This window comes from Rhinoderma darwinii, chromosome 4 (assembly GCF_050947455.1).
Source record: "Rhinoderma darwinii isolate aRhiDar2 chromosome 4, aRhiDar2.hap1, whole genome shotgun sequence".
Classification (NCBI taxonomy): domain Eukaryota; kingdom Metazoa; phylum Chordata; class Amphibia; order Anura; family Rhinodermatidae; genus Rhinoderma; species Rhinoderma darwinii.
In genome coordinates this window covers 321,088,223-321,110,722 of record NC_134690.1, presented here as the reverse complement: position 1 = coordinate 321,110,722, position 22,500 = coordinate 321,088,223, and the positions used below count along the sequence as shown (strand labels likewise).

Below are 22,500 nucleotides of genomic sequence, written 5' to 3'. Positions count from 1 at the left end.
GAGGAAGAGTTTGTCCCTTAGTACTCTGGTTTCTCTTCAGAACGCATAAATCTTTCGCCTTTTACTAAAGATTTCCGTGGAGAGGAGCAAAACTGAGTTTTGTAGCAATTTTTGCATGCTCCAGCTTGCTGGGGTTTTCTTGTTCAGGTTGAAAAGCAGAAAGAGTGTATTTCTGGCTCCAGTTGGCTTGAAAGTGGCTGAATTTGCATATTGACAACATGGATGGCCTCCTTCCGTTGAGAAGCAAACTTGTTTATGCACTGTGTTGCCGGGGTGGATAACAAGTGAAAGCTGCCAAGTGGCAGCCAAAAGAAGAGAGGAGCCTGGGAAACATATGTATTGTTTCTTGTATGTGCTGTCTGTGTTTTTATCCCCCTTACGGGTGGTCTCCCTGGGCTAACACAGGACTGCGGCCATGGCATGAGGAAAGGAGGAAGAGTTTGTCCCTTAGTACTCTGGTTTCTCTTCAGAACGCATAAATCTTTCGCCTTTTACTAAAGATTTCCGTGGAGAGGAGCAAAACTGAGTTTTGTAGCAATTTTTGCATGCTCCAGCTTGCTGGGGTTTTCTTGTTCAGGTTGAAAAGCAGAAAGAGTGTATTTCTGGCTCCAGTTGGCTTGAAAGTGGCTGAATTTGCATATTGACAACATGGATGGCCTCCTTCCGTTGAGAAGCAAACTTGTTTATGCACTGTGTTGCCGGGGTGGATAACAAGTGAAAGCTGCCAAGTGGCAGCCAAAAGAAGAGAGGAGCCTGGGAAACATATGTATTGTTTCTTGTATGTGCTGTCTGTGTTTTTATCCCCCTTACGGGTGGTCTCCCTGGGCTAACACAGGACTGCGGCCATGGCGTGAGGAAAGGAGGAAGAGTTTGTCCCTTAGTACTCTGGTTTCTCTTCAGAACGCATAAATCTTTCGCCTTTTACTAAAGATTTCCGTGGAGAGGAGCAAAACTGAGTTTTGTAGCAATTTTTGCATGCTCCAGCTTGCTGGGGTTTTCTTGTTCAGGTTGAAAAGCAGAAAGAGTATATTTCTGGCTCCAGTTGGCTTGAAAGTGGCTGAATTTGCATATTGACAACATGGATGGCCTCCTTCCGTTGAGAAGCAAACTTGTTTATGCACTGTGTTGCCGGGGTGGATAACAAGTGAAAGCTGCCAAGTGGCAGCCAAAAGAAGAGAGGAGCCTGGGAAACATATGTATTGTTTCTTGTATGTGCTGTCTGTGTTTTTATCCCCCTTACGGGTGGTCTCCCTGGGCTAACACAGGACTGCGGCCATGGCGTGAGGAAAGGAGGAAGAGTTTGTCCCTTAGTACTCTGGTTTCTCTTCAGAACGCATAAATCTTTCGCCTTTTACTAAAGATTTCCGTGGAGAGGAGCAAAACTGAGTTTTGTAGCAATTTTTGCATGCTCCAGCTTGCTGGGGTTTTCTTGTTCAGGTTGAAAAGCAGAAAGAGTGTATTTCTGGCTCCAGTTGGCTTGAAAGTGGCTGAATTTGCATATTGACAACATGGATGGCCTCCTTCCGTTGAGAAGCAAACTTGTTTATGCACTGTGTTGCCGGGGTGGATAACAAGTGAAAGCTGCCAAGTGGCAGCCAAAAGAAGAGAGGAGCCTGGGAAACATATGTATTGTTTCTTGTATGTGCTGTCTGTGTTTTTATCCCCCTTACGGGTGGTCTCCCTGGGCTAACACAGGACTGCGGCCATGGCGTGAGGAAAGGAGGAAGAGTTTGTCCCTTAGTACTCTGGTTTCTCTTCAGAACGCATAAATCTTTCGCCTTTTACTAAAGATTTCCGTGGAGAGGAGCAAAACTGAGTTTTGTAGCAATTTTTGCATGCTCCAGCTTGCTGGGGTTTTCTTGTTCAGGTTGAAAAGCAGAAAGAGTGTATTTCTGGCTCCAGTTGGCTTGAAAGTGGCTGAATTTGCATATTGACAACATGGATGGCCTCCTTCCGTTGAGAAGCAAACTTGTTTATGCACTGTGTTGCCGGGGTGGATAACAAGTGAAAGCTGCCAAGTGGCAGCCAAAAGAAGAGAGGAGCCTGGGAAACATATGTATTGTTTCTTGTATGTGCTGTCTGTGTTTTTATCCCCCTTACGGGTGGTCTCCCTGGGCTAACACAGGACTGCGGCCATGGCGTGAGGAAAGGAGGAAGAGTTTGTCCCTTAGTACTCTGGTTTCTCTTCAGAACGCATAAATCTTTCGCCTTTTACTAAAGATTTCCGTGGAGAGGAGCAAAACAGAGTTTTGTAGCAATTTTTGCATGCTCCAGCTTGCTGGGGTTTTCTTGTTCAGGTTGAAAAGCAGAAAGAGTGTATTTCTGGCTCCAGTTGGCTTGAAAGTGGCTGAATTTGCATATTGACAACATGGATGGCCTCCTTCCGTTGAGAAGCAAACTTGTTTATGCACTGTGTTGCCGGGGTGGATAACAAGTGAAAGCTGCCAAGTGGCAGCCAAAAGAAGAGAGGAGCCTGGGAAACATATGTATTGTTTCTTGTATGTGCTGTCTGTGTTTTTATCCCCCTTACGGGTGGTCTCCCTGGGCTAAGACAGGACTGCGGCCATGGCGTGAGGAAAGGAGGAAGAGTTTGTCCCTTAGTACTCTGGTTTCTCTTCAGAACGCATAAATCTTTCGCCTTTTACTAAAGATTTCCGTGGAGAGGAGCAAAACTGAGTTTTGTAGCAATTTTTGCATGCTCCAGCTTGCTGGGGTTTTCTTGTTCAGGTTGAAAAGCAGAAAGAGTGTATTTCTGGCTCCAGTTGGCTTGAAAGTGGCTGAATTTGCATATTGACAACATGGATGGCCTCCTTCCGTTGAGAAGCAAACTTGTTTATGCACTGTGTTGCCGGGGTGGATAACAAGTGAAAGCTGCCAAGTGGCAGCCAAAAGAAGAGAGGAGCCTGGGAAACATATGTATTGTTTCTTGTATGTGCTGTCTGTGTTTTTATCCCCCTTACGGGTGGTCTCCCTGGGCTAACACAGGACTGCGGCCATGGCGTGAGGAAAGGAGGAAGAGTTTGTCCCTTAGTACTCTGGTTTCTCTTCAGAACGCATAAATCTTTCGCCTTTTACTAAAGATTTCCGTGGAGAGGAGCAAAACTGAGTTTTGTAGCAATTTTTGCATGCTCCAGCTTGCTGGGGTTTTCTTGTTCAGGTTGAAAAGCAGAAAGAGTGTATTTCTGGCTCCAGTTGGCTTGAAAGTGGCTGAATTTGCATATTGACAACATGGATGGCCTCCTTCCGTTGAGAAGCAAACTTGTTTATGCACTGTGTTGCCGGGGTGGATAACAAGTGAAAGCTGCCAAGTGGCAGCCAAAAGAAGAGAGGAGCCTGGGAAACATATGTATTGTTTCTTGTATGTGCTGTCTGTGTTTTTATCCCCCTTACGGGTGGTCTCCCTGGGCTAACACAGGACTGCGGCCATGGCGTGAGGAAAGGAGGAAGAGTCTGTCCCTTAGTACTCTGGTTTCTCTTCAGAACGCATAAATCTTTCGCCTTTTACTAAAGATTTCCGTGGAGAGGAGCAAAACTGAGTTTTGTAGCAATTTTTGCATGCTCCAGCTTGCTGGGGTTTTCTTGTTCAGGTTGAAAAGCAGAAAGAGTGTATTTCTGGCTCCAGTTGGCTTGAAAGTGGCTGAATTTGCATATTGACAACATGGATGGCCTCCTTCCGTTGAGAAGCAAACTTGTTTATGCACTGTGTTGCCGGGGTGGATAACAAGTGAAAGCTGCCAAGTGGCAGCCAAAAGAAGAGAGGAGCCTGGGAAACATATGTATTGTTTCTTGTATGTGCTGTCTGTGTTTTTATCCCCCTTACGGGTGGTCTCCCTGGGCTAACACAGGACTGCGGCCATGGCGTGAGGAAAGGAGGAAGAGTTTGTCCCTTAGTACTCTGGTTTCTCTTCAGAACGCATAAATCTTTCGCCTTTTACTAAAGATTTCCGTGGAGAGGAGCAAAACTGAGTTTTGTAGCAATTTTTGCATGCTCCAGCTTGCTGGGGTTTTCTTGTTCAGGTTGAAAAGCAGAAAGAGTGTATTTCTGGCTCCAGTTGGCTTGAAAGTGGCTGAATTTGCATATTGACAACATGGATGGCCTCCTTCCGTTGAGAAGCAAACTTGTTTATGCACTGTGTTGCCGGGGTGGATAACAAGTGAAAGCTGCCAAGTGGCAGCCAAAAGAAGAGAGGAGCCTGGGAAACATATGTATTGTTTCTTGTATGTGCTGTCTGTGTTTTTATCCCCCTTACGGGTGGTCTCCCTGGGCTAACACAGGACTGCGGCCATGGCGTGAGGAAAGGAGGAAGAGTTTGTCCCTTAGTACTCTAGTTTCTCTTCAGAACGCATAAATCTTTCGCCTTTTACTAAAGATTTCCGTGGAGAGGAGCAAAACTGAGTTTTGTAGCAATTTTTGCATGCTCCAGCTTGCTGGGGTTTTCTTGTTCAGGTTGAAAAGCAGAAAGAGTGTATTTCTGGCTCCAGTTGGCTTGAAAGTGGCTGAATTTGCATATTGACAACATGGATGGCCTCCTTCCGTTGAGAAGCAAACTTGTTTATGCACTGTGTTGCCGGGGTGGATAACAAGTGAAAGCTGCCAAGTGGCAGCCAAAAGAAGAGAGGAGCCTGGGAAACATATGTATTGTTTCTTGTATGTGCTGTCTGTGTTTTTATCCCCCTTACGGGTGGTCTCCCTGGGCTAACACAGGACTGCGGCCATGGCGTGAGGAAAGGAGGAAGAGTTTGTCCCTTAGTACTCTGGTTTCTCTTCAGAACGCATAAATCTTTCGCCTTTTACTAAAGATTTCCGTGGAGAGGAGCAAAACTGAGTTTTGTAGCAATTTTTGCATGCTCCAGCTTGCTGGGGTTTTCTTGTTCAGGTTGAAAGGCAGAAAGAGTGTATTTCTGGCTCCAGTTGGCTTGAAAGTGGCTGAATTTGCATATTGACAACATGGATGGCCTCCTTCCGTTGAGAAGCAAACTTGTTTATGCACTGTGTTGCTGGGGTGGATAACAAGTGAAAGCTGCCAAGTGGCAGCCAAAAGAAGAGAGGAGCCTGGGAAACATATGTATTGTTTCTTGCATGTGCTGTCTGTGTTCTTATCCCCCTTACGGGTGGTCTCCCTGGGCTAACACAGGACTGCGGCCATGGCGTGAGGAAAGGAGGAAGAGTTTGTCCCTTAGTACTCTGGTTTCTCTTCAGAACGCATAAATCTTTCGCCTTTTACTAAAGATTTCCGTGGAGAGGAGCAAAACTGAGTTTTGTAGCAATTTTTGCATGCTCCAGCTTGCTGGGGTTTTCTTGTTCAGGTTGAAAAGCAGAAAGAGTGTATTTCTGGCTCCAGTTGGCTTGAAAGTGGCTGAATTTGCATATTGACAACATGGATGGCCTCCTTCCGTTGAGAAGCAAACTTGTTTATGGCACTGTGTTGCCGGGGTGGATAACAAGTGAAAGCTGCCAAGTGGCAGCCAAAAGAAGAGAGGAGCCTGGGAAACATATGTATTGTTTCTTGTATGTGCTGTCTGTGTTTTTATCCCCCTTACGGGTGGTCTCCCTGGGCTAACACAGGACTGCGGCCATGGCGTGAGGAAAGAAGGAAGAGTTTGTCCCTTAGTACTCTGGTTTCTCTTCAGAACGCATAAATCTTTCGCCTTTTACTAAAGATTTCCGTGGAGAGGAGCAAAACTGAGTTTTGTAGCAATTTTTGCATGCTCCAGCTTGCTGGGGTTTTCTTGTTCAGGTTGAAAAGCAGAAAGAGTGTATTTCTGGCTCCAGTTGGCTTGAAAGTGGCTGAATTTGCATATTGACAACATGGATGGCCTCCTTCCGTTGAGAAGCAAACTTGTTTATGCACTGTGTTGCCGGGGTGGATAACAAGTGAAAGCTGCCAAGTGGCAGCCAAAAGAAGAGAGGAGCCTGGGAAACATATGTATTGTTTCTTGTATGTGCTGTCTGTGTTTTTATCCCCCTTACGGGTGGTCTCCCTGGGCTAACACAGGACTGCGGCCATGGCGTGAGGAAAGGAGGAAGAGTTTGTCCCTTAGTACTCTGGTTTCTCTTCAGAACGCATAAATCTTTCGCCTTTTACTAAAGATTTCCGTGGAGAGGAGCAAAACTGAGTTTTGTAGCAATTTTTGCATGCTCCAGCTTGCTGGGGTTTTCTTGTTCAGGTTGAAAAGCAGAAAGAGTGTATTTCTGGCTCCAGTTGGCTTGAAAGTGGCTGAATTTGCATATTGACAACATGGATGGCCTCCTTCCGTTGAGAAGCAAACTTGTTTATGCACTGTGTTGCCGGGGTGGATAACAAGTGAAAGCTGCCAAGTGGCAGCCAAAAGAAGAGAGGAGCCTGGGAAACATATGTATTGTTTCTTGTATGTGCTGTCTGTGTTTTTATCCCCCTTACGGGTGGTCTCCCTGGGCTAACACAGGACTGCGGCCATGGCGTGAGGAAAGGAGGAAGAGTTTGTCCCTTAGTACTCTGGTTTCTCTTCAGAACGCATAAATCTTTCGCCTTTTACTAAAGATTTCCGTGGAGAGGAGCAAAACTGAGTTTTGTAGCAATTTTTGCATGCTCCAGCTTGCTGGGGTTTTCTTGTTCAGGTTGAAAAGCAGAAAGAGTGTATTTCTGGCTCCAGTTGGCTTGAAAGTGGCTGAATTTGCATATTGACAACATGGATGGCCTCCTTCCGTTGAGAAGCAAACTTGTTTATGCACTGTGTTGCCGGGGTGGATAACAAGTGAAAGCTGCCAAGTGGCAGCCAAAAGAAGAGAGGAGCCTGGGAAACATATGTATTGTTTCTTGTGTGTGCTGTCTGTGTTTTTATCCCCCTTACGGGTGGTCTCCCTGGGCTAACACAGGACTGCGGCCATGGCGTGAGGAAAGGAGGAAGAGTTTGTCTCTTAGTACTCTGGTTTCTCTTCAGAACGCATAAATCTTTTGCCTTTTACTAAAGATTTCCGTGGAGAGGAGCAAAACTGAGTTTTGTAGCAATTTTTGCATGCTCCAGCTTGCTGGGGTTTTCTTGTTCAGGTTGAAAAGCAGAAAGAGTGTATTTCTGGCTCCAGTTGGCTTGAAAGTGGCTGAATTTGCATATTGACAACATGGATGGCCTCCTTCCGTTGAGAAGCAAACTTGTTTATGCACTGTGTTGCCGGGGTGGATAACAAGTGAAAGCTGCCAAGTGGCAGCCAAAAGAAGAGAGGAGCCTGGGAAACCTATGTATTGTTTCTTGTATGTGCTGTCTGTGTTTTTATCCCCCTTACGGGTGGTCTCCCTGGGCTAACACAGGACTGCGGCCATGGCGTGAGGAAAGGAGGAAGAGTTTGTCCCTTAGTACTCTGGTTTCTCTTCAGAACGCATAAATCTTTCGCCTTTTCCTAAAGATTTCCGTTGAGAGGAGCAAAACTGAGTTTTGTAGCAATTTTTGCATGCTCCAGCTTGCTGGGGTTTTCTTGTTCAGGTTGAAAAGCAGAAAGAGTGTATTTCTGGCTCCAGTTGGCTTGAAAGTGGCTGAATTTGCATATTGACAACATGGATGGCCTCATTCCGTTGAGAAGCAAACTTGTTTATGCACTGTGTTGCCGGGGTGGATAACAAGTGAAAGCTGCCAAGTGGCAGCCAAAAGAAGAGAGGAGCCTGGGAAACATATGTATTGTTTCTTGTATGTGCTGTCTGTGTTTTTATCCCCCTTACGGGTGGTCTCCCTGGGCTAACACAGGACTGCGGCCATGGCGTGAGGAAAGGAGGAAGAGTTTGTCCCTTAGTACTCTGGTTTCTCTTCAGAACGCATAAATCTTTCGCCTTTTACTAAAGATTTCCGTGGAGAGGAGCAAAACTGAGTTTTGTAGCAATTTTTGCATGCTCCAGCTTGCTGGGGTTTTCTTGTTCAGGTTGAAAAGCAGAAAGAGTGTATTTCTGGCTCCAGTTGGCTTGAAAGTGGCTGAATTTGCATATTGACAACATGGATGGCCTCCTTCCGTTGAGAAGCAAACTTGTTTATGCACTGTGTTGCCGGGGTGGATAACAAGTGAAAGCTGCCAAGTGGCAGCCAAAAGAAGAGAGGAGCCTGGGAAACATATGTATTGTTTCTTGTATGTGCTGTCTGTGTTTTTATCCCCCTTACGGGTGGTCTCCCTGGGCTAACACAGGACTGCGGCCATGGCGTGAGGAAAGGAGGAAGAGTTTGTCCCTTAGTACTCTGGTTTCTCTTCAGAACGCATAAATCTTTCGCCTTTTACTAAAGATTTCCGTGGAGAGGAGCAAAACTGAGTTTTGTAGCAATTTTTGCATGCTCCAGCTTGCTGGGGTTTTCTTGTTCAGGTTGAAAAGCAGAAAGAGTGTATTTCTGGCTCCAGTTGGCTTGAAAGTGGCTGAATTTGCATATTGACAACATGGATGGCCTCCTTCCGTTGAGAAGCAAACTTGTTTATGCACTGTGTTGCCGGGGTGGATAACAAGTGAAAGCTGCCAAGTGGCAGCCAAAAGAAGAGAGGAGCCTGGGAAACATATGTATTGTTTCTTGTATTTGCTGTCTGTGTTTTTATCCCCCTTACGGGTGGTCTCCCTGGGCTAACACAGGACTGCGGCCATGGCGTGAGGAAAGGAGGAAGAGTTTGTCCCTTAGTACTCTGGTTTCTCTTCAGAACGCATAAATCTTTCGCCTTTTATTAAAGATTTCCGTGGAGAGGAGCAAAACTGAGTTTTGTAGCAATTTTTGCATGCTCCAGCTTGCTGGGGTTTTCTTGTTCAGGTTGAAAAGCAGAAAGAGTGTATTTCTGGCTCCAGTTGGCTTGAAAGTGGCTGAATTTGCATATTGACAACATGGATGGCCTCCTTCCGTTGAGAAGCAAACTTGTTTATGCACTGTGTTGCCGGGGTGGATAACAAGTGAAAGCTGCCAAGTGGCAGCCAAAAGAAGAGAGGAGCCTGGGAAACATATGCATTGTTTCTTGTATGTGCTGTCTGTGTTTTTATCCCCCTTACGGGTGGTCTCCCTGGGCTAACACAGGACTGCGGCCATGGCGTGAGGAAAGGAGGAAGAGTTTGTCCCTTAGTACTCTGGTTTCTCTTCAGAACGCATAAATCTTTCGCCTTTTACTAAAGATTTCCGTGGAGAGGAGCAAAACTGAGTTTTGTAGCAATTTTTGCATGCTCCAGCTTGCTGGGGTTTTCTTGTTCAGGTTGAAAAGCAGAAAGAGTGTATTTCTGGCTCCAGTTGGCTTGAAAGTGGCTGAATTTGCATATTGACAACATGGATGGCCTCCTTCCGTTGAGAAGCAAACTTGTTTATGCACTGTGTTGCCGGGGTGGATAACAAGTGAAAGCTGCCAAGTGGCAGCCAAAAGAAGAGAGGAGCCTGGGAAACATATGTATTGTTTCTTGTATGTGCTGTCTGTGTTTTTATCCCCCTTACGGGTGGTCTCCCTGGGCTAACACAGGACTGCGGCCATGGCGTGAGGAAAGGAGGAAGAGTTTGTCCCTTAGTACTCTGGTTTCTCTTCAGAACGCATAAATCTTTCGCCTTTTACTAAAGATTTCCGTGGAGAGGAGCAAAACTGAGTTTTGTAGCAATTTTTGCATGCTCCAGCTTGCTGGGGTTTTCTTGTTCAGGTTGAAAAGCAGAAAGAGTGTATTTCTGGCTCCAGTTGGCTTGAAAGTGGCTGAATTTGCATATTGACAACATGGATGGCCTCCTTCCGTTGAGAAGCAAACTTGTTTATGCACTGTGTTGCCGGGGTGGATAACAAGTGAAAGCTGCCAAGTGGCAGCCAAAAGAAGAGAGGAGCCTGGGAAACATATGTATTGTTTCTTGTATGTGCTGTCTGTGTTTTTATCCCCCTTACGGGTGGTCTCCCTGGGCTAACACAGGACTTGCGGCCATGGCGTGAGGAAAGGAGGAAGAGTTTGTCCCTTAGTACTCTGGTTTCTCTTCAGAACGCATAAATCTTTCGCCTTTTCCTAAAGATTTCCGTTGAGAGGAGCAAAACTGAGTTTTGTAGCAATTTTTGCATGCTCCAGCTTGCTGGGGTTTTCTTGTTCAGGTTGAAAAGCAGAAAGAGTGTATTTCTGGCTCCAGTTGGCTTGAAAGTGGCTGAATTTGCATATTGACAACATGGATGGCCTCCTTCCGTTGAGAAGCAAACTTGTTTATGCACTGTGTTGCCGGGGTGGATAACAAGTGAAAGCTGCCAAGTGGCAGCCAAAAGAAGAGAGGAGCCTGGGAAACATATGTATTGTTTCTTGTATGTGCTGTCTGTGTTTTTATCCCCCTTACGGGTGGTCTCCCTGGGCTAACACAGGACTGCGGCCATGGCGTGAGGAAAGGAGGAAGAGTTTGTCCCTTAGTACTCTGGTTTCTCTTCAGAACGCATAAATCTTTCGCCTTTTACTAAAGATTTCCGTGGAGAGGAGCAAAACTGAGTTTTGTAGCAATTTTTGCATGCTCCAGCTTGCTGGGGTTTTCTTGTTCAGGTTGAAAAGCAGAAAGAGTGTATTTCTGGCTCCAGTTGGCTTGAAAGTGGCTGAATTTGCATATTGACAACATGGATGGCCTCCTTCCGTTGAGAAGCAAACTTGTTTATGCACTGTGTTGCCGGGGTGGATAACAAGTGAAAGCTGCCAAGTGGCAGCCAAAAGAAGAGAGGAGCCTGGGAAACATATGTATTGTTTCTTGTATGTGCTGTCTGTGTTTTTATCCCCCTTACGGGTGGTCTCCCTGGGCTGACACAGGACTGCGGCCATGGCGTGAGGAAAGGAGGAAGAGTTTGTCCCTTAGTACTCTGGTTTCTCTTCAGAACGCATAAATCTTTCGCCTTTTACTAAAGATTTCCGTGGAGAGGAGCAAAACTGAGTTTTGTAGCAATTTTTGCATGCTCCAGCTTGCTGGGGTTTTCTTGTTCAGGTTGAAAAGCAGAAAGAGTGTATTTCTGGCTCCAGTTGGCTTGAAAGTGGCTGAATTTGCATATTGACAACATGGATGGCCTCCTTCCGTTGAGAAGCAAACTTGTTTATGCACTGTGTTGCCGGGGTGGATAACAAGTGAAAGCTGCCAAGTGGCAGCCAAAAGAAGAGAGGAGCCTGGGAAACATATGTATTGTTTCTTGTATGTGCTGTCTGTGTTTTTATCCCCCTTACGGGTGGTCTCCCTGGGCTAACACAGGACTGCGGCCATGGCGTGAGGAAAGGAGGAAGAGTTTGTCCCTTAGTACTCTGGTTTCTCTTCAGAACGCATAAATCTTTCGCCTTTTACTAAAGATTTCCGTGGAGAGGAGCAAAACTGAGTTTTGTAGCAATTTTTGCATGCTCCAGCTTGCTGGGGTTTTCTTGTTCAGGTTGAAAAGCAGAAAGAGTGTATTTCTGGCTCCAGTTGGCTTGAAAGTGGCTGAATTTGCATATTGACAACATGGATGGCCTCCTTCCGTTGAGAAGCAAACTTGTTTATGCACTGTGTTGCCGGGGTGGATAACAAGTGAAAGCTGCCAAGTGGCAGCCAAAAGAAGAGAGGAGCCTGGGAAACATATGTATTGTTTCTTGTATGTGCTGTCTGTGTTTTTATCCCCCTTACGGGTGGTCTCCCTGGGCTAACACAGGACTGCGGCCATGGCGTGAGGAAAGGAGGAAGAGTTTGTCCCTTAGTACTCTAGTTTCTCTTCAGAACGCATAAATCTTTCGCCTTTTACTAAAGATTTCCGTGGAGAGGAGCAAAACTGAGTTTTGTAGCAATTTTTGCATGCTCCAGCTTGCTGGGGTTTTCTTGTTCAGGTTGAAAAGCAGAAAGAGTGTATTTCTGGCTCCAGTTGGCTTGAAAGTGGCTGAATTTGCATATTGACAACATGGATGGCCTCCTTCCGTTGAGAAGCAAACTTGTTTATGCACTGTGTTGCCGGGGTGGATAACAAGTGAAAGCTGCCAAGTGGCAGCCAAAAGAAGAGAGGAGCCTGGGAAACATATGTATTGTTTCTTGTATGTGCTGTCTGTGTTTTTATCCCCCTTACGGGTGGTCTCCCTGGGCTAACACAGGACTGCGGCCATGGCGTGAGGAAAGGAGGAAGAGTTTGTCCCTTAGTACTCTGGTTTCTCTTCAGAACGCATAAATCTTTCGCCTTTTACTAAAGATTTCCGTGGAGAGGAGCAAAACTGAGTTTTGTAGCAATTTTTGCATGCTCCAGCTTGCTGGGGTTTTCTTGTTCAGGTTGAAAGGCAGAAAGAGTGTATTTCTGGCTCCAGTTGGCTTGAAAGTGGCTGAATTTGCATATTGACAACATGGATGGCCTCCTTCCGTTGAGAAGCAAACTTGTTTATGCACTGTGTTGCTGGGGTGGATAACAAGTGAAAGCTGCCAAGTGGCAGCCAAAAGAAGAGAGGAGCCTGGGAAACATATGTATTGTTTCTTGCATGTGCTGTCTGTGTTCTTATCCCCCTTACGGGTGGTCTCCCTGGGCTAACACAGGACTGCGGCCATGGCGTGAGGAAAGGAGGAAGAGTTTGTCCCTTAGTACTCTGGTTTCTCTTCAGAACGCATAAATCTTTCGCCTTTTACTAAAGATTTCCGTGGAGAGGAGCAAAACTGAGTTTTGTAGCAATTTTTGCATGCTCCAGCTTGCTGGGGTTTTCTTGTTCAGGTTGAAAAGCAGAAAGAGTGTATTTCTGGCTCCAGTTGGCTTGAAAGTGGCTGAATTTGCATATTGACAACATGGATGGCCTCCTTCCGTTGAGAAGCAAACTTGTTTATGCACTGTGTTGCCGGGGTGGATAACAAGTGAAAGCTGCCAAGTGGCAGCCAAAAGAAGAGAGGAGCCTGGGAAACATATGTATTGTTTCTTGTATGTGCTGTCTGTGTTTTTATCCCCCTTACGGGTGGTCTCCCTGGGCTAACACAGGACTGCGGCCATGGCGTGAGGAAAGAAGGAAGAGTTTGTCCCTTAGTACTCTGGTTTCTCTTCAGAACGCATAAATCTTTCGCCTTTTACTAAAGATTTCCGTGGAGAGGAGCAAAACTGAGTTTTGTAGCAATTTTTGCATGCTCCAGCTTGCTGGGGTTTTCTTGTTCAGGTTGAAAAGCAGAAAGAGTGTATTTCTGGCTCCAGTTGGCTTGAAAGTGGCTGAATTTGCATATTGACAACATGGATGGCCTCCTTCCGTTGAGAAGCAAACTTGTTTATGCACTGTGTTGCCGGGGTGGATAACAAGTGAAAGCTGCCAAGTGGCAGCCAAAAGAAGAGAGGAGCCTGGGAAACATATGTATTGTTTCTTGTATGTGCTGTCTGTGTTTTTATCCCCCTTACGGGTGGTCTCCCTGGGCTAACACAGGACTGCGGCCATGGCGTGAGGAAAGGAGGAAGAGTTTGTCCCTTAGTACTCTGGTTTCTCTTCAGAACGCATAAATCTTTCGCCTTTTACTAAAGATTTCCGTGGAGAGGAGCAAAACTGAGTTTTGTAGCAATTTTTGCATGCTCCAGCTTGCTGGGGTTTTCTTGTTCAGGTTGAAAAGCAGAAAGAGTGTATTTCTGGCTCCAGTTGGCTTGAAAGTGGCTGAATTTGCATATTGACAACATGGATGGCCTCCTTCCGTTGAGAAGCAAACTTGTTTATGCACTGTGTTGCCGGGGTGGATAACAAGTGAAAGCTGCCAAGTGGCAGCCAAAAGAAGAGAGGAGCCTGGGAAACATATGTATTGTTTCTTGTATGTGCTGTCTGTGTTTTTATCCCCCTTACGGGTGGTCTCCCTGGGCTAACACAGGACTGCGGCCATGGCGTGAGGAAAGGAGGAAGAGTTTGTCCCTTAGTACTCTGGTTTCTCTTCAGAACGCATAAATCTTTCGCCTTTTACTAAAGATTTCCGTGGAGAGGAGCAAAACTGAGTTTTGTAGCAATTTTTGCATGCTCCAGCTTGCTGGGGTTTTCTTGTTCAGGTTGAAAAGCAGAAAGAGTGTATTTCTGGCTCCAGTTGGCTTGAAAGTGGCTGAATTTGCATATTGACAACATGGATGGCCTCCTTCCGTTGAGAAGCAAACTTGTTTATGCACTGTGTTGCCGGGGTGGATAACAAGTGAAAGCTGCCAAGTGGCAGCCAAAAGAAGAGAGGAGCCTGGGAAACATATGTATTGTTTCTTGTGTGTGCTGTCTGTGTTTTTATCCCCCTTACGGGTGGTCTCCCTGGGCTAACACAGGACTGCGGCCATGGCGTGAGGAAAGGAGGAAGAGTTTGTCTCTTAGTACTCTGGTTTCTCTTCAGAACGCATAAATCTTTTGCCTTTTACTAAAGATTTCCGTGGAGAGGAGCAAAACTGAGTTTTGTAGCAATTTTTGCATGCTCCAGCTTGCTGGGGTTTTCTTGTTCAGGTTGAAAAGCAGAAAGAGTGTATTTCTGGCTCCAGTTGGCTTGAAAGTGGCTGAATTTGCATATTGACAACATGGATGGCCTCCTTCCGTTGAGAAGCAAACTTGTTTATGCACTGTGTTGCCGGGGTGGATAACAAGTGAAAGCTGCCAAGTGGCAGCCAAAAGAAGAGAGGAGCCTGGGAAACCTATGTATTGTTTCTTGTATGTGCTGTCTGTGTTTTTATCCCCCTTACGGGTGGTCTCCCTGGGCTAACACAGGACTGCGGCCATGGCGTGAGGAAAGGAGGAAGAGTTTGTCCCTTAGTACTCTGGTTTCTCTTCAGAACGCATAAATCTTTCGCCTTTTCCTAAAGATTTCCGTTGAGAGGAGCAAAACTGAGTTTTGTAGCAATTTTTGCATGCTCCAGCTTGCTGGGGTTTTCTTGTTCAGGTTGAAAAGCAGAAAGAGTGTATTTCTGGCTCCAGTTGGCTTGAAAGTGGCTGAATTTGCATATTGACAACATGGATGGCCTCATTCCGTTGAGAAGCAAACTTGTTTATGCACTGTGTTGCCGGGGTGGATAACAAGTGAAAGCTGCCAAGTGGCAGCCAAAAGAAGAGAGGAGCCTGGGAAACATATGTATTGTTTCTTGTATGTGCTGTCTGTGTTTTTATCCCCCTTACGGGTGGTCTCCCTGGGCTAACACAGGACTGCGGCCATGGCGTGAGGAAAGGAGGAAGAGTTTGTCCCTTAGTACTCTGGTTTCTCTTCAGAACGCATAAATCTTTCGCCTTTTACTAAAGATTTCCGTGGAGAGGAGCAAAACTGAGTTTTGTAGCAATTTTTGCATGCTCCAGCTTGCTGGGGTTTTCTTGTTCAGGTTGAAAAGCAGAAAGAGTGTATTTCTGGCTCCAGTTGGCTTGAAAGTGGCTGAATTTGCATATTGACAACATGGATGGCCTCCTTCCGTTGAGAAGCAAACTTGTTTATGCACTGTGTTGCCGGGGTGGATAACAAGTGAAAGCTGCCAAGTGGCAGCCAAAAGAAGAGAGGAGCCTGGGAAACATATGTATTGTTTCTTGTATGTGCTGTCTGTGTTTTTATCCCCCTTACGGGTGGTCTCCCTGGGCTAACACAGGACTGCGGCCATGGCGTGAGGAAAGGAGGAAGAGTTTGTCCCTTAGTACTCTGGTTTCTCTTCAGAACGCATAAATCTTTCGCCTTTTACTAAAGATTTCCGTGGAGAGGAGCAAAACTGAGTTTTGTAGCAATTTTTGCATGCTCCAGCTTGCTGGGGTTTTCTTGTTCAGGTTGAAAAGCAGAAAGAGTGTATTTCTGGCTCCAGTTGGCTTGAAAGTGGCTGAATTTGCATATTGACAACATGGATGGCCTCCTTCCGTTGAGAAGCAAACTTGTTTATGCACTGTGTTGCCGGGGTGGATAACAAGTGAAAGCTGCCAAGTGGCAGCCAAAAGAAGAGAGGAGCCTGGGAAACATATGTATTGTTTCTTGTATTTGCTGTCTGTGTTTTTATCCCCCTTACGGGTGGTCTCCCTGGGCTAACACAGGACTGCGGCCATGGCGTGAGGAAAGGAGGAAGAGTTTGTCCCTTAGTACTCTGGTTTCTCTTCAGAACGCATAAATCTTTCGCCTTTTACTAAAGATTTCCGTGGAGAGGAGCAAAACTGAGTTTTGTAGCAATTTTTGCATGCTCCAGCTTGCTGGGGTTTTCTTGTTCAGGTTGAAAAGCAGAAAGAGTGTATTTCTGGCTCCAGTTGGCTTGAAAGTGGCTGAATTTGCATATTGACAACATGGATGGCCTCCTTCCGTTGAGAAGCAAACTTGTTTATGCACTGTGTTGCCGGGGTGGATAACAAGTGAAAGCTGCCAAGTGGCAGCCAAAAGAAGAGAGGAGCCTGGGAAACATATGTATTGTTTCTTGTATGTGCTGTCTGTGTTTTTATCCCCCTTACGGGTGGTCTCCCTGGGCTAACACAGGACTGCGGCCATGGCGTGAGGAAAGGAGGAAGAGTTTGTCCCTTAGTACTCTGGTTTCTCTTCAGAACGCATAAATCTTTCGCCTTTTACTAAAGATTTCCGTGGAGAGGAGCAAAACTGAGTTTTGTAGCAATTTTTGCATGCTCCAGCTTGCTGGGGTTTTCTTGTTCAGGTTGAAAAGCAGAAAGAGTGTATTTCTGGCTCCAGTTGGCTTGAAAGTGGCTGAATTTGCATATTGACAACATGGATGGCCTCCTTCCGTTGAGAAGCAAACTTGTTTATGCACTGTGTTGCCGGGGTGGATAACAAGTGAAAGCTGCCAAGTGGCAGCCAAAAGAAGAGAGGAGCCTGGGAAACATATGTATTGTTTCTTGTATGTGCTGTCTGTGTTTTTATCCCCCTTACGGGTGGTCTCCCTGGGCTAACACAGGACTTGCGGCCATGGCGTGAGGAAAGGAGGAAGAGTTTGTCCCTTAGTACTCTGGTTTCTCTTCAGAACGCATAAATCTTTCGCCTTTTCCTAAAGATTTCCGTTGAGAGGAGCAAAACTGAGTTTTGTAGCAATTTTTGCATGCTCCAGCTTGCTGGGGTTTTCTTGTTCAGGTTGAAAAGCAGAAAGAGTGTATTTCTGGCTCCAGTTGGCTTGAAAGTGGCTGAATTTGCATATTGACAACATGGATGGCCTCCTTCCGTTGAGAAGCAAACTTGTTTATGCACTGTGTTGCCGGGGTGGATAACAAGTGAAAGCTGCCAAGTGGCAGCCAAAAGAAGAGAGGAGCCTGGGAAACATATGTATTGTTTCTTGTATGTGCTGTCTGTGTTTTTATCCCCCTTACGGGTGGTCTCCCTGGGCTAACACAGGACTGCGGCCATTGCGTGAGGAAAGGAGGAAGAGTTTGTCCCTTAGTACTCTGGTTTCTCTTCAGAACGCATAAATCTTTCGCCTTTTACTAAAGATTTCCGTGGAGAGGAGCAAAACTGAGTTTTGTAGCAATTTTTGCATGCTCCAGCTTGCTGGGGTTTTCTTGTTCAGGTTGAAAAGCAGAAAGAGTGTATTTCTGGCTCCAGTTGGCTTGAAAGTGGCTGAATTTGCATATTGACAACATGGATGGCCTCCTTCCGTTGAGAAGCAAACTTGTTTATGCACTGTGTTGCCGGGGTGGATAACAAGTGAAAGCTGCCAAGTGGCAGCCAAAAGAAGAGAGGAGCCTGGGAAACATATGTATTGTTTCTTGTATGTGCTGTCTGTGTTTTTATCCCCCTTACGGGTGGTCTCCCTGGGCTGACACAGGACTGCGGCCATGGCGTGAGGAAAGGAGGAAGAGTTTGTCCCTTAGTACTCTGGTTTCTCTTCAGAACGCATAAATCTTTCGCCTTTTACTAAAGATTTCCGTGGAGAGGAGCAAAACTGAGTTTTGTAGCAATTTTTGCATGCTCCAGCTTGCTGGGGTTTTCTTGTTCAGGTTGAAAAGCAGAAAGAGTGTATTTCTGGCTCCAGTTGGCTTGAAAGTGGCTGAATTTGCATATTGACAACATGGATGGCCTCCTTCCGTTGAGAAGCAAACTTGTTTATGCACTGTGTTGCCGGGGTGGATAACAAGTGAAAGCTGCCAAGTGGCAGCCAAAAGAAGAGAGGAGCCTGGGAAACATATGTATTGTTTCTTGTATGTGCTGTCTGTGTTTTTATCCCCCTTACGGGTGGTCTCCCTGGGCTAACACAGGACTGCGGCCATGGCGTGAGGAAAGGAGGAAGAGTTTGTCCCTTAGTACTCTGGTTTCTCTTCAGAACGCATAAATCTTTCGCCTTTTACTAAAGATTTCCGTGGAGAGGAGCAAAACTGAGTTTTGTAGCAATTTTTGCATGCTCCAGCTTGCTGGGGTTTTCTTGTTCAGGTTGAAAAGCAGAAAGAGTGTATTTCTGGCTCCAGTTGGCTTGAAAGTGGCTGAATTTGCATATTGACAACATGGATGGCCTCCTTCCGTTGAGAAGCAAACTTGTTTATGCACTGTGTTGCCGGGGTGGATAACAAGTGAAAGCTGCCAAGTGGCAGCCAAAAGAAGAGAGGAGCCTGGGAAACATATGTATTGTTTCTTGTATGTGCTGTCTGTGTTTTTATCCCCCTTACGGGTGGTCTCCCTGGGCTAACACAGGACTGCGGCCATGGCGTGAGGAAAGGAGGAAGAGTTTGTCCCTTAATACTCTGGTTTCTCTTCAGAACGCATAAATCTTTCGCCTTTTACTAAAGATTTCCGTGGAGAGGAGCAAAACTGAGTTTTGTAGCAATTTTTGCATGCTCCAGCTTGCTGGGGTTTTCTTGTTCAGGTTGAAAAGCAGAAAGAGTGTATTTCTGGCTCCAGTTGGCTTGAAAGTGGCTGAATTTGCATATTGACAACATGGATGGCCTCCTTCCGTTGAGAAGCAAACTTGTTTATGCACTGTGTTGCCGGGGTGGATAACAAGTGAAAGCTGCCAAGTGGCAGCCAAAAGAAGAGAGGAGCCTGGGAAACATATGTATTGTTTCTTGTATGTGTTGTCTGTGTTTTTATCCCCCTTACGGGTGGTCTCCCTGGGCTAACACAGGACTGCGGCCATGGCGTGAGGAAAGGAGGAAGAGTTTGTCCCTTAGTACTCTGGTTTCTCTTCAGAACGCATAAATCTTTCGCCTTTTACTAAAGATTTCCGTGGAGAGGAGCAAAACTGAGTTTTGTAGCAATTTTTGCATGCTCCAGCTTGCTGGGGTTTTCTTGTTCAGGTTGAAAAGCAGAAAGAGTGTATTTCTGGCTCCAGTTGGCTTGAAAGTGGCTGAATTTGCATATTGACAACATGGATGGCCTCCTTCCGTTGAGAAGCAAACTTGTTTATGCACTGTGTTGCCGGGGTGGATAACAAGTGAAAGCTGCCAAGTGGCAGCCAAAAGAAGAGAGGAGCCTGGGTAACATATGTATTGTTTCTTGTATGTGCTGTCTGTGTTTTTATCCCCCTTACGGGTGGTCTCCCTGGGCTAACACAGGACTGCGGCCATGGCGTGAGGAAAGGAGGAAGAGTTTGTCCCTTAGTACTCTGGTTTCTCTTCAGAACGCATAAATCTTTCGCCTTTTACTAAAGATTTCCGTGGAGAGGAGCAAAACTGAGTTTTGTAGCAATTTTTGCATGCTCCAGCTTGCTGGGGTTTTCTTGTTCAGGTTGAAAAGCAGAAAGAGTGTATTTCTGGCTCCAGTTGGCTTGAAAGTGGCTGAATTTGCATATTGACAACATGGATGGCCTCCTTCCGTTGAGAAGCAAACTTGTTTATGCACTGTGTTGCCGGGGTGGATAACAAGTGAAAGCTGCCAAGTGGCAGCCAAAAGAAGAGAGGAGCCTGGGAAACATATGTATTGTTTCTTGTATGTGCTGTCTGTGTTTTTATCCCCCTTACGGGTGGTCTCCCTGGGCTAACACAGGACTGCGGCCATGGCGTGAGGAAAGGAGGAAGAGTTTGTCCCTTAGTACTCTGGTTTCTCTTCAGAACGCATAAATCTTTCGCCTTTTACTAAAGATTTCCGTGGAGAGGAGCAAAACTGAGTTTTGTAGCAATTTTTGCATGCTCCAGCTTGCTGGGGTTTTCTTGTTCAGGTTGAAAAGCAGAAAGAGTGTATTTCTGGCTCCAGTTGGCTTGAAAGTGGCTGAATTTGCATATTGACAACATGGATGGCCTCCTTCCGTTGAGAAGCAAACTTGTTTATGCACTGTGTTGCCGGGGTGGATAACAAGTGAAAGCTGCCAAGTGGCAGCCAAAAGAAGAGAGGAGCCTGGGAAACATATGTATTGTTTCTTGTATGTGCTGTCTGTGTTTTTATCCCCCTTACGGGTGGTCTCCCTGGGCTAACACAGGACTGCGGCCATGGCGTGAGGAAAGGAGGAAGAGTTTGTCCCTTAGTACTCTGGTTTCTCTTCAGAACGCATAAATCTTTCGCCTTTTACTAAAGATTTCCGTGGAGAGGAGCAAAACTGAGTTTTGTAGCAATTTTTGCATGCTCCAGCTTGCTGGGGTTTTCTTGTTCAGGTTGAAAAGCAGAAAGAGTGTATTTCTGGCTCCAGTTGGCTTGAAAGTGGCTGAATTTGCATATTGACAACATGGATGGCCTCCTTCCGTTGAGAAGCAAACTTGTTTATGCACTGTGTTGCCGGGGTGGATAACAAGTGAAAGCTGCCAAGTGGCAGCCAAAAGAAGAGAGGAGCCTGGGAAACATATGTATTGTTTCTTGTATTTGCTGTCTGTGTTTTTATCCCCCTTACGGGTGGTCTCCCTGGGCTAACACAGGACTGCGGCCATGGCGTGAGGAAAGGAGGAAGAGTTTGTCCCTTAGTACTCTGGTTTCTCTTCAGAACGCATAAATCTTTCGCCTTTTACTAAAGATTTCCGTGGAGAGGAGCAAAACTGAGTTTTGTAGCAATTTTTGCATGCTCCAGCTTGCTGGGGTTTTCTTGTTCAGGTTGAAAAGCAGAAAGAGTGTATTTCTGGCTCCAGTTGGCTTGAAAGTGGCTGAATTTGCATATTGACAACATGGATGGCCTCCTTCTGTTGAGAAGCAAACTTGTTTATGCACTGTGTTGCCGGGGTGGATAACAAGTGAAAGCTGCCAAGTGGCAGCCAAAAGAAGAGAGGAGCCTGGGAAACATATGTATTGTTTCTTGTGTGTGCTGTCTGTGTTTTTATCCCCCTTACGGGTGGTCTCCCTGGGCTAACACAGGACTGCGGCCATGGCGTGAGGAAAGGAGGAAGAGTTTGTCCCTTAGTACTCTGGTTTCTCTTCAGAACGCATAAATCTTTCGCCTTTTACTAAAGATTTCCGTGGAGAGGAGCAAAACTGAGTTTTGTAGCAATTTTTGCATGCTCCAGCTTGCTGGGGTTTTCTTGTTCAGGTTGAAAAGCAGAAAGAGTGTATTTCTGGCTCCAGTTGGCTTGAAAGTGGCTGAATTTGCATATTGACAACATGGATGGCCTCCTTCCGTTGAGAAGCAAACTTGTTTATGCACTGTGTTGCCGGGGTGGATAACAAGTGAAAGCTGCCAAGTGGCAGCCAAAAGAAGAGAGGAGCCTGGGTAACATATGTATTGTTTCTTGTATGTGCTGTCTGTGTTTTTATCCCCCTTACGGGTGGTCTCCCTGGGCTAACACAGGACTGCGGCCATGGCGTGAGGAAAGGAGGAAGAGTTTGTCCCTTAGTACTCTGGTTTCTCTTCAGAACGCATAAATCTTTCGCCTTTTACTAAAGATTTCCGTGGAGAGGAGCAAAACTGAGTTTTGTAGCAATTTTTGCATGCTCCAGCTTGCTGGGTTTTCTTGTTCAGGTTGAAAAGCAGAAAGAGTGTATTTCTGGCTCCAGTTGGCTTGAAAGTGGCTGAATTTGCATATTGACAACATGGATGGCCTCCTTCTGTTGAGAAGCAAACTTGTTTATGCACTGTGTTGCCGGGGTGGATAACAAGTGAAAGCTGCCAAGTGGCAGCCAAAAGAAGAGAGGAGCCTGGGAAACATATGTATTGTTTCTTGTATGTGCTGTCTGTGTTTTTATCCCCCTTACGGGTGGTCTCCCTGGGCTAACACAGGACTGCGGCCATGGCGTGAGGAAAGGAGGAAGAGTTTGTCCCTTAGTACTCTGGTTTCTCTTCAGAACGCATAAATCTTTCGCCTTTTACTAAAGATTTCCGTGGAGAGGAGCAAAACTGAGTTTTGTAGCAATTTTTGCATGCTCCAGCTTGCTGGGGTTTTCTTGTTCAGGTTGAAAAGCAGAAAGAGTGTATTTCTGGCTCCAGTTGGCTTGAAAGTGGCTGAATTTGCATATTGACAACATGGATGGCCTCCTTCCGTTGAGAAGCAAACTTGTTTATGCACTGTGTTGCCGGGGTGGATAACAAGTGAAAGCTGCCAAGTGGCAGCCAAAAGAAGAGAGGAGCCTGGGAAACATATGTATTGTTTCTTGTATGTGCTGTCTGTGTTTTTATCCCCCTTACGGGTGGTCTCCCTGGGCTAACACAGGACTGCGGCCATGGCGTGAGGAAAGGAGGAAGAGTTTGTCCCTTAGTACTCTGGTTTCTCTTCAGAACGCATCAATCTTTCGCCTTTTAGTAAAGATTTCCGTGGAGAGGAGCAAAACTGAGTTTTGTAGCAATTTTTGCATGCTCCAGCTTGCTGGGGTTTT

At 46.0% G+C, this 22,500-nt stretch overlaps 53 non-coding genes across 53 annotated transcripts; all 53 read left to right on the top strand.

Annotated features, from left to right (window-relative positions):
• Positions 1 to 20: 20 nt before the first annotated feature.
• On the top strand, positions 21 to 136 carry LOC142646470 (U5 spliceosomal RNA). The gene has a single exon (XR_012847406.1). It is a non-coding gene; the product is annotated as a U5 spliceosomal RNA (small nuclear RNA).
• A 314-nt stretch (positions 137 to 450) lies between these two features.
• Positions 451 to 566, top strand: LOC142646469 (U5 spliceosomal RNA). Its single transcript, XR_012847405.1, has one exon. It is a non-coding gene; the product is annotated as a U5 spliceosomal RNA (small nuclear RNA).
• Positions 567 to 880: 314 nt separating this feature from the next.
• Positions 881 to 996, top strand: LOC142646468 (U5 spliceosomal RNA). Its single transcript, XR_012847404.1, has one exon. It is a non-coding gene; the product is annotated as a U5 spliceosomal RNA (small nuclear RNA).
• A 314-nt stretch (positions 997 to 1,310) lies between these two features.
• On the top strand, positions 1,311 to 1,426 carry LOC142646467 (U5 spliceosomal RNA). The gene has a single exon (XR_012847403.1). It is a non-coding gene; the product is annotated as a U5 spliceosomal RNA (small nuclear RNA).
• Positions 1,427 to 1,740: 314 nt separating this feature from the next.
• On the top strand, positions 1,741 to 1,856 carry LOC142646466 (U5 spliceosomal RNA). The gene has a single exon (XR_012847402.1). It is a non-coding gene; the product is annotated as a U5 spliceosomal RNA (small nuclear RNA).
• A 314-nt stretch (positions 1,857 to 2,170) lies between these two features.
• On the top strand, positions 2,171 to 2,286 carry LOC142761478 (U5 spliceosomal RNA). Its single transcript, XR_012883660.1, has one exon. It is a non-coding gene; the product is annotated as a U5 spliceosomal RNA (small nuclear RNA).
• A 314-nt stretch (positions 2,287 to 2,600) lies between these two features.
• On the top strand, positions 2,601 to 2,716 carry LOC142646465 (U5 spliceosomal RNA). The gene has a single exon (XR_012847401.1). It is a non-coding gene; the product is annotated as a U5 spliceosomal RNA (small nuclear RNA).
• A 314-nt stretch (positions 2,717 to 3,030) lies between these two features.
• On the top strand, positions 3,031 to 3,146 carry LOC142646464 (U5 spliceosomal RNA). Its single transcript, XR_012847400.1, has one exon. It is a non-coding gene; the product is annotated as a U5 spliceosomal RNA (small nuclear RNA).
• A 314-nt stretch (positions 3,147 to 3,460) lies between these two features.
• On the top strand, positions 3,461 to 3,576 carry LOC142646463 (U5 spliceosomal RNA). Its single transcript, XR_012847399.1, has one exon. It is a non-coding gene; the product is annotated as a U5 spliceosomal RNA (small nuclear RNA).
• A 314-nt stretch (positions 3,577 to 3,890) lies between these two features.
• Positions 3,891 to 4,006, top strand: LOC142646461 (U5 spliceosomal RNA). The gene has a single exon (XR_012847397.1). It is a non-coding gene; the product is annotated as a U5 spliceosomal RNA (small nuclear RNA).
• A 314-nt stretch (positions 4,007 to 4,320) lies between these two features.
• LOC142646502 (U5 spliceosomal RNA) lies at positions 4,321 to 4,436 on the top strand. Its single transcript, XR_012847436.1, has one exon. It is a non-coding gene; the product is annotated as a U5 spliceosomal RNA (small nuclear RNA).
• Positions 4,437 to 4,750: 314 nt separating this feature from the next.
• Positions 4,751 to 4,866, top strand: LOC142646460 (U5 spliceosomal RNA). Its single transcript, XR_012847396.1, has one exon. It is a non-coding gene; the product is annotated as a U5 spliceosomal RNA (small nuclear RNA).
• Positions 4,867 to 5,180: 314 nt separating this feature from the next.
• Positions 5,181 to 5,296, top strand: LOC142646459 (U5 spliceosomal RNA). The gene has a single exon (XR_012847395.1). It is a non-coding gene; the product is annotated as a U5 spliceosomal RNA (small nuclear RNA).
• Positions 5,297 to 5,611: 315 nt separating this feature from the next.
• On the top strand, positions 5,612 to 5,727 carry LOC142646458 (U5 spliceosomal RNA). The gene has a single exon (XR_012847394.1). It is a non-coding gene; the product is annotated as a U5 spliceosomal RNA (small nuclear RNA).
• A 314-nt stretch (positions 5,728 to 6,041) lies between these two features.
• On the top strand, positions 6,042 to 6,157 carry LOC142646457 (U5 spliceosomal RNA). Its single transcript, XR_012847393.1, has one exon. It is a non-coding gene; the product is annotated as a U5 spliceosomal RNA (small nuclear RNA).
• Positions 6,158 to 6,471: 314 nt separating this feature from the next.
• Positions 6,472 to 6,587, top strand: LOC142646456 (U5 spliceosomal RNA). The gene has a single exon (XR_012847392.1). It is a non-coding gene; the product is annotated as a U5 spliceosomal RNA (small nuclear RNA).
• Positions 6,588 to 6,901: 314 nt separating this feature from the next.
• On the top strand, positions 6,902 to 7,017 carry LOC142646488 (U5 spliceosomal RNA). Its single transcript, XR_012847423.1, has one exon. It is a non-coding gene; the product is annotated as a U5 spliceosomal RNA (small nuclear RNA).
• Positions 7,018 to 7,331: 314 nt separating this feature from the next.
• Positions 7,332 to 7,447, top strand: LOC142646544 (U5 spliceosomal RNA). Its single transcript, XR_012847476.1, has one exon. It is a non-coding gene; the product is annotated as a U5 spliceosomal RNA (small nuclear RNA).
• Positions 7,448 to 7,761: 314 nt separating this feature from the next.
• Positions 7,762 to 7,877, top strand: LOC142646455 (U5 spliceosomal RNA). Its single transcript, XR_012847391.1, has one exon. It is a non-coding gene; the product is annotated as a U5 spliceosomal RNA (small nuclear RNA).
• A 314-nt stretch (positions 7,878 to 8,191) lies between these two features.
• Positions 8,192 to 8,307, top strand: LOC142646454 (U5 spliceosomal RNA). Its single transcript, XR_012847390.1, has one exon. It is a non-coding gene; the product is annotated as a U5 spliceosomal RNA (small nuclear RNA).
• Positions 8,308 to 8,621: 314 nt separating this feature from the next.
• On the top strand, positions 8,622 to 8,737 carry LOC142646526 (U5 spliceosomal RNA). Its single transcript, XR_012847459.1, has one exon. It is a non-coding gene; the product is annotated as a U5 spliceosomal RNA (small nuclear RNA).
• Positions 8,738 to 9,051: 314 nt separating this feature from the next.
• LOC142646453 (U5 spliceosomal RNA) lies at positions 9,052 to 9,167 on the top strand. The gene has a single exon (XR_012847389.1). It is a non-coding gene; the product is annotated as a U5 spliceosomal RNA (small nuclear RNA).
• A 314-nt stretch (positions 9,168 to 9,481) lies between these two features.
• On the top strand, positions 9,482 to 9,597 carry LOC142646452 (U5 spliceosomal RNA). Its single transcript, XR_012847388.1, has one exon. It is a non-coding gene; the product is annotated as a U5 spliceosomal RNA (small nuclear RNA).
• Positions 9,598 to 9,912: 315 nt separating this feature from the next.
• LOC142646542 (U5 spliceosomal RNA) lies at positions 9,913 to 10,028 on the top strand. The gene has a single exon (XR_012847474.1). It is a non-coding gene; the product is annotated as a U5 spliceosomal RNA (small nuclear RNA).
• A 314-nt stretch (positions 10,029 to 10,342) lies between these two features.
• Positions 10,343 to 10,458, top strand: LOC142646450 (U5 spliceosomal RNA). Its single transcript, XR_012847386.1, has one exon. It is a non-coding gene; the product is annotated as a U5 spliceosomal RNA (small nuclear RNA).
• A 314-nt stretch (positions 10,459 to 10,772) lies between these two features.
• LOC142646449 (U5 spliceosomal RNA) lies at positions 10,773 to 10,888 on the top strand. Its single transcript, XR_012847385.1, has one exon. It is a non-coding gene; the product is annotated as a U5 spliceosomal RNA (small nuclear RNA).
• A 314-nt stretch (positions 10,889 to 11,202) lies between these two features.
• Positions 11,203 to 11,318, top strand: LOC142646448 (U5 spliceosomal RNA). Its single transcript, XR_012847384.1, has one exon. It is a non-coding gene; the product is annotated as a U5 spliceosomal RNA (small nuclear RNA).
• Positions 11,319 to 11,632: 314 nt separating this feature from the next.
• Positions 11,633 to 11,748, top strand: LOC142646501 (U5 spliceosomal RNA). The gene has a single exon (XR_012847435.1). It is a non-coding gene; the product is annotated as a U5 spliceosomal RNA (small nuclear RNA).
• A 314-nt stretch (positions 11,749 to 12,062) lies between these two features.
• LOC142646447 (U5 spliceosomal RNA) lies at positions 12,063 to 12,178 on the top strand. Its single transcript, XR_012847383.1, has one exon. It is a non-coding gene; the product is annotated as a U5 spliceosomal RNA (small nuclear RNA).
• A 314-nt stretch (positions 12,179 to 12,492) lies between these two features.
• LOC142646446 (U5 spliceosomal RNA) lies at positions 12,493 to 12,608 on the top strand. Its single transcript, XR_012847382.1, has one exon. It is a non-coding gene; the product is annotated as a U5 spliceosomal RNA (small nuclear RNA).
• A 314-nt stretch (positions 12,609 to 12,922) lies between these two features.
• Positions 12,923 to 13,038, top strand: LOC142646445 (U5 spliceosomal RNA). The gene has a single exon (XR_012847381.1). It is a non-coding gene; the product is annotated as a U5 spliceosomal RNA (small nuclear RNA).
• A 314-nt stretch (positions 13,039 to 13,352) lies between these two features.
• LOC142646444 (U5 spliceosomal RNA) lies at positions 13,353 to 13,468 on the top strand. The gene has a single exon (XR_012847380.1). It is a non-coding gene; the product is annotated as a U5 spliceosomal RNA (small nuclear RNA).
• A 314-nt stretch (positions 13,469 to 13,782) lies between these two features.
• On the top strand, positions 13,783 to 13,898 carry LOC142646443 (U5 spliceosomal RNA). Its single transcript, XR_012847379.1, has one exon. It is a non-coding gene; the product is annotated as a U5 spliceosomal RNA (small nuclear RNA).
• Positions 13,899 to 14,212: 314 nt separating this feature from the next.
• Positions 14,213 to 14,328, top strand: LOC142646487 (U5 spliceosomal RNA). The gene has a single exon (XR_012847422.1). It is a non-coding gene; the product is annotated as a U5 spliceosomal RNA (small nuclear RNA).
• A 314-nt stretch (positions 14,329 to 14,642) lies between these two features.
• Positions 14,643 to 14,758, top strand: LOC142646541 (U5 spliceosomal RNA). The gene has a single exon (XR_012847473.1). It is a non-coding gene; the product is annotated as a U5 spliceosomal RNA (small nuclear RNA).
• Positions 14,759 to 15,072: 314 nt separating this feature from the next.
• LOC142646442 (U5 spliceosomal RNA) lies at positions 15,073 to 15,188 on the top strand. Its single transcript, XR_012847378.1, has one exon. It is a non-coding gene; the product is annotated as a U5 spliceosomal RNA (small nuclear RNA).
• Positions 15,189 to 15,502: 314 nt separating this feature from the next.
• Positions 15,503 to 15,618, top strand: LOC142646441 (U5 spliceosomal RNA). The gene has a single exon (XR_012847377.1). It is a non-coding gene; the product is annotated as a U5 spliceosomal RNA (small nuclear RNA).
• Positions 15,619 to 15,932: 314 nt separating this feature from the next.
• On the top strand, positions 15,933 to 16,048 carry LOC142646438 (U5 spliceosomal RNA). The gene has a single exon (XR_012847375.1). It is a non-coding gene; the product is annotated as a U5 spliceosomal RNA (small nuclear RNA).
• Positions 16,049 to 16,362: 314 nt separating this feature from the next.
• LOC142646437 (U5 spliceosomal RNA) lies at positions 16,363 to 16,478 on the top strand. The gene has a single exon (XR_012847374.1). It is a non-coding gene; the product is annotated as a U5 spliceosomal RNA (small nuclear RNA).
• Positions 16,479 to 16,793: 315 nt separating this feature from the next.
• Positions 16,794 to 16,909, top strand: LOC142646540 (U5 spliceosomal RNA). Its single transcript, XR_012847472.1, has one exon. It is a non-coding gene; the product is annotated as a U5 spliceosomal RNA (small nuclear RNA).
• A 314-nt stretch (positions 16,910 to 17,223) lies between these two features.
• Positions 17,224 to 17,339, top strand: LOC142646436 (U5 spliceosomal RNA). The gene has a single exon (XR_012847373.1). It is a non-coding gene; the product is annotated as a U5 spliceosomal RNA (small nuclear RNA).
• Positions 17,340 to 17,653: 314 nt separating this feature from the next.
• On the top strand, positions 17,654 to 17,769 carry LOC142646435 (U5 spliceosomal RNA). Its single transcript, XR_012847372.1, has one exon. It is a non-coding gene; the product is annotated as a U5 spliceosomal RNA (small nuclear RNA).
• A 314-nt stretch (positions 17,770 to 18,083) lies between these two features.
• On the top strand, positions 18,084 to 18,199 carry LOC142646434 (U5 spliceosomal RNA). The gene has a single exon (XR_012847371.1). It is a non-coding gene; the product is annotated as a U5 spliceosomal RNA (small nuclear RNA).
• A 314-nt stretch (positions 18,200 to 18,513) lies between these two features.
• On the top strand, positions 18,514 to 18,629 carry LOC142761477 (U5 spliceosomal RNA). Its single transcript, XR_012883659.1, has one exon. It is a non-coding gene; the product is annotated as a U5 spliceosomal RNA (small nuclear RNA).
• A 314-nt stretch (positions 18,630 to 18,943) lies between these two features.
• On the top strand, positions 18,944 to 19,059 carry LOC142646433 (U5 spliceosomal RNA). Its single transcript, XR_012847370.1, has one exon. It is a non-coding gene; the product is annotated as a U5 spliceosomal RNA (small nuclear RNA).
• A 314-nt stretch (positions 19,060 to 19,373) lies between these two features.
• Positions 19,374 to 19,489, top strand: LOC142646432 (U5 spliceosomal RNA). Its single transcript, XR_012847369.1, has one exon. It is a non-coding gene; the product is annotated as a U5 spliceosomal RNA (small nuclear RNA).
• Positions 19,490 to 19,803: 314 nt separating this feature from the next.
• On the top strand, positions 19,804 to 19,919 carry LOC142646431 (U5 spliceosomal RNA). Its single transcript, XR_012847368.1, has one exon. It is a non-coding gene; the product is annotated as a U5 spliceosomal RNA (small nuclear RNA).
• A 314-nt stretch (positions 19,920 to 20,233) lies between these two features.
• Positions 20,234 to 20,349, top strand: LOC142646430 (U5 spliceosomal RNA). Its single transcript, XR_012847367.1, has one exon. It is a non-coding gene; the product is annotated as a U5 spliceosomal RNA (small nuclear RNA).
• A 314-nt stretch (positions 20,350 to 20,663) lies between these two features.
• LOC142646429 (U5 spliceosomal RNA) lies at positions 20,664 to 20,779 on the top strand. The gene has a single exon (XR_012847366.1). It is a non-coding gene; the product is annotated as a U5 spliceosomal RNA (small nuclear RNA).
• A 314-nt stretch (positions 20,780 to 21,093) lies between these two features.
• Positions 21,094 to 21,209, top strand: LOC142646427 (U5 spliceosomal RNA). Its single transcript, XR_012847364.1, has one exon. It is a non-coding gene; the product is annotated as a U5 spliceosomal RNA (small nuclear RNA).
• Positions 21,210 to 21,523: 314 nt separating this feature from the next.
• Positions 21,524 to 21,639, top strand: LOC142646511 (U5 spliceosomal RNA). Its single transcript, XR_012847445.1, has one exon. It is a non-coding gene; the product is annotated as a U5 spliceosomal RNA (small nuclear RNA).
• Positions 21,640 to 21,952: 313 nt separating this feature from the next.
• LOC142646426 (U5 spliceosomal RNA) lies at positions 21,953 to 22,068 on the top strand. Its single transcript, XR_012847363.1, has one exon. It is a non-coding gene; the product is annotated as a U5 spliceosomal RNA (small nuclear RNA).
• A 314-nt stretch (positions 22,069 to 22,382) lies between these two features.
• LOC142646545 (U5 spliceosomal RNA) lies at positions 22,383 to 22,498 on the top strand. The gene has a single exon (XR_012847477.1). It is a non-coding gene; the product is annotated as a U5 spliceosomal RNA (small nuclear RNA).
• The last annotated feature ends 2 nt before the right edge of the window (positions 22,499 to 22,500 follow it).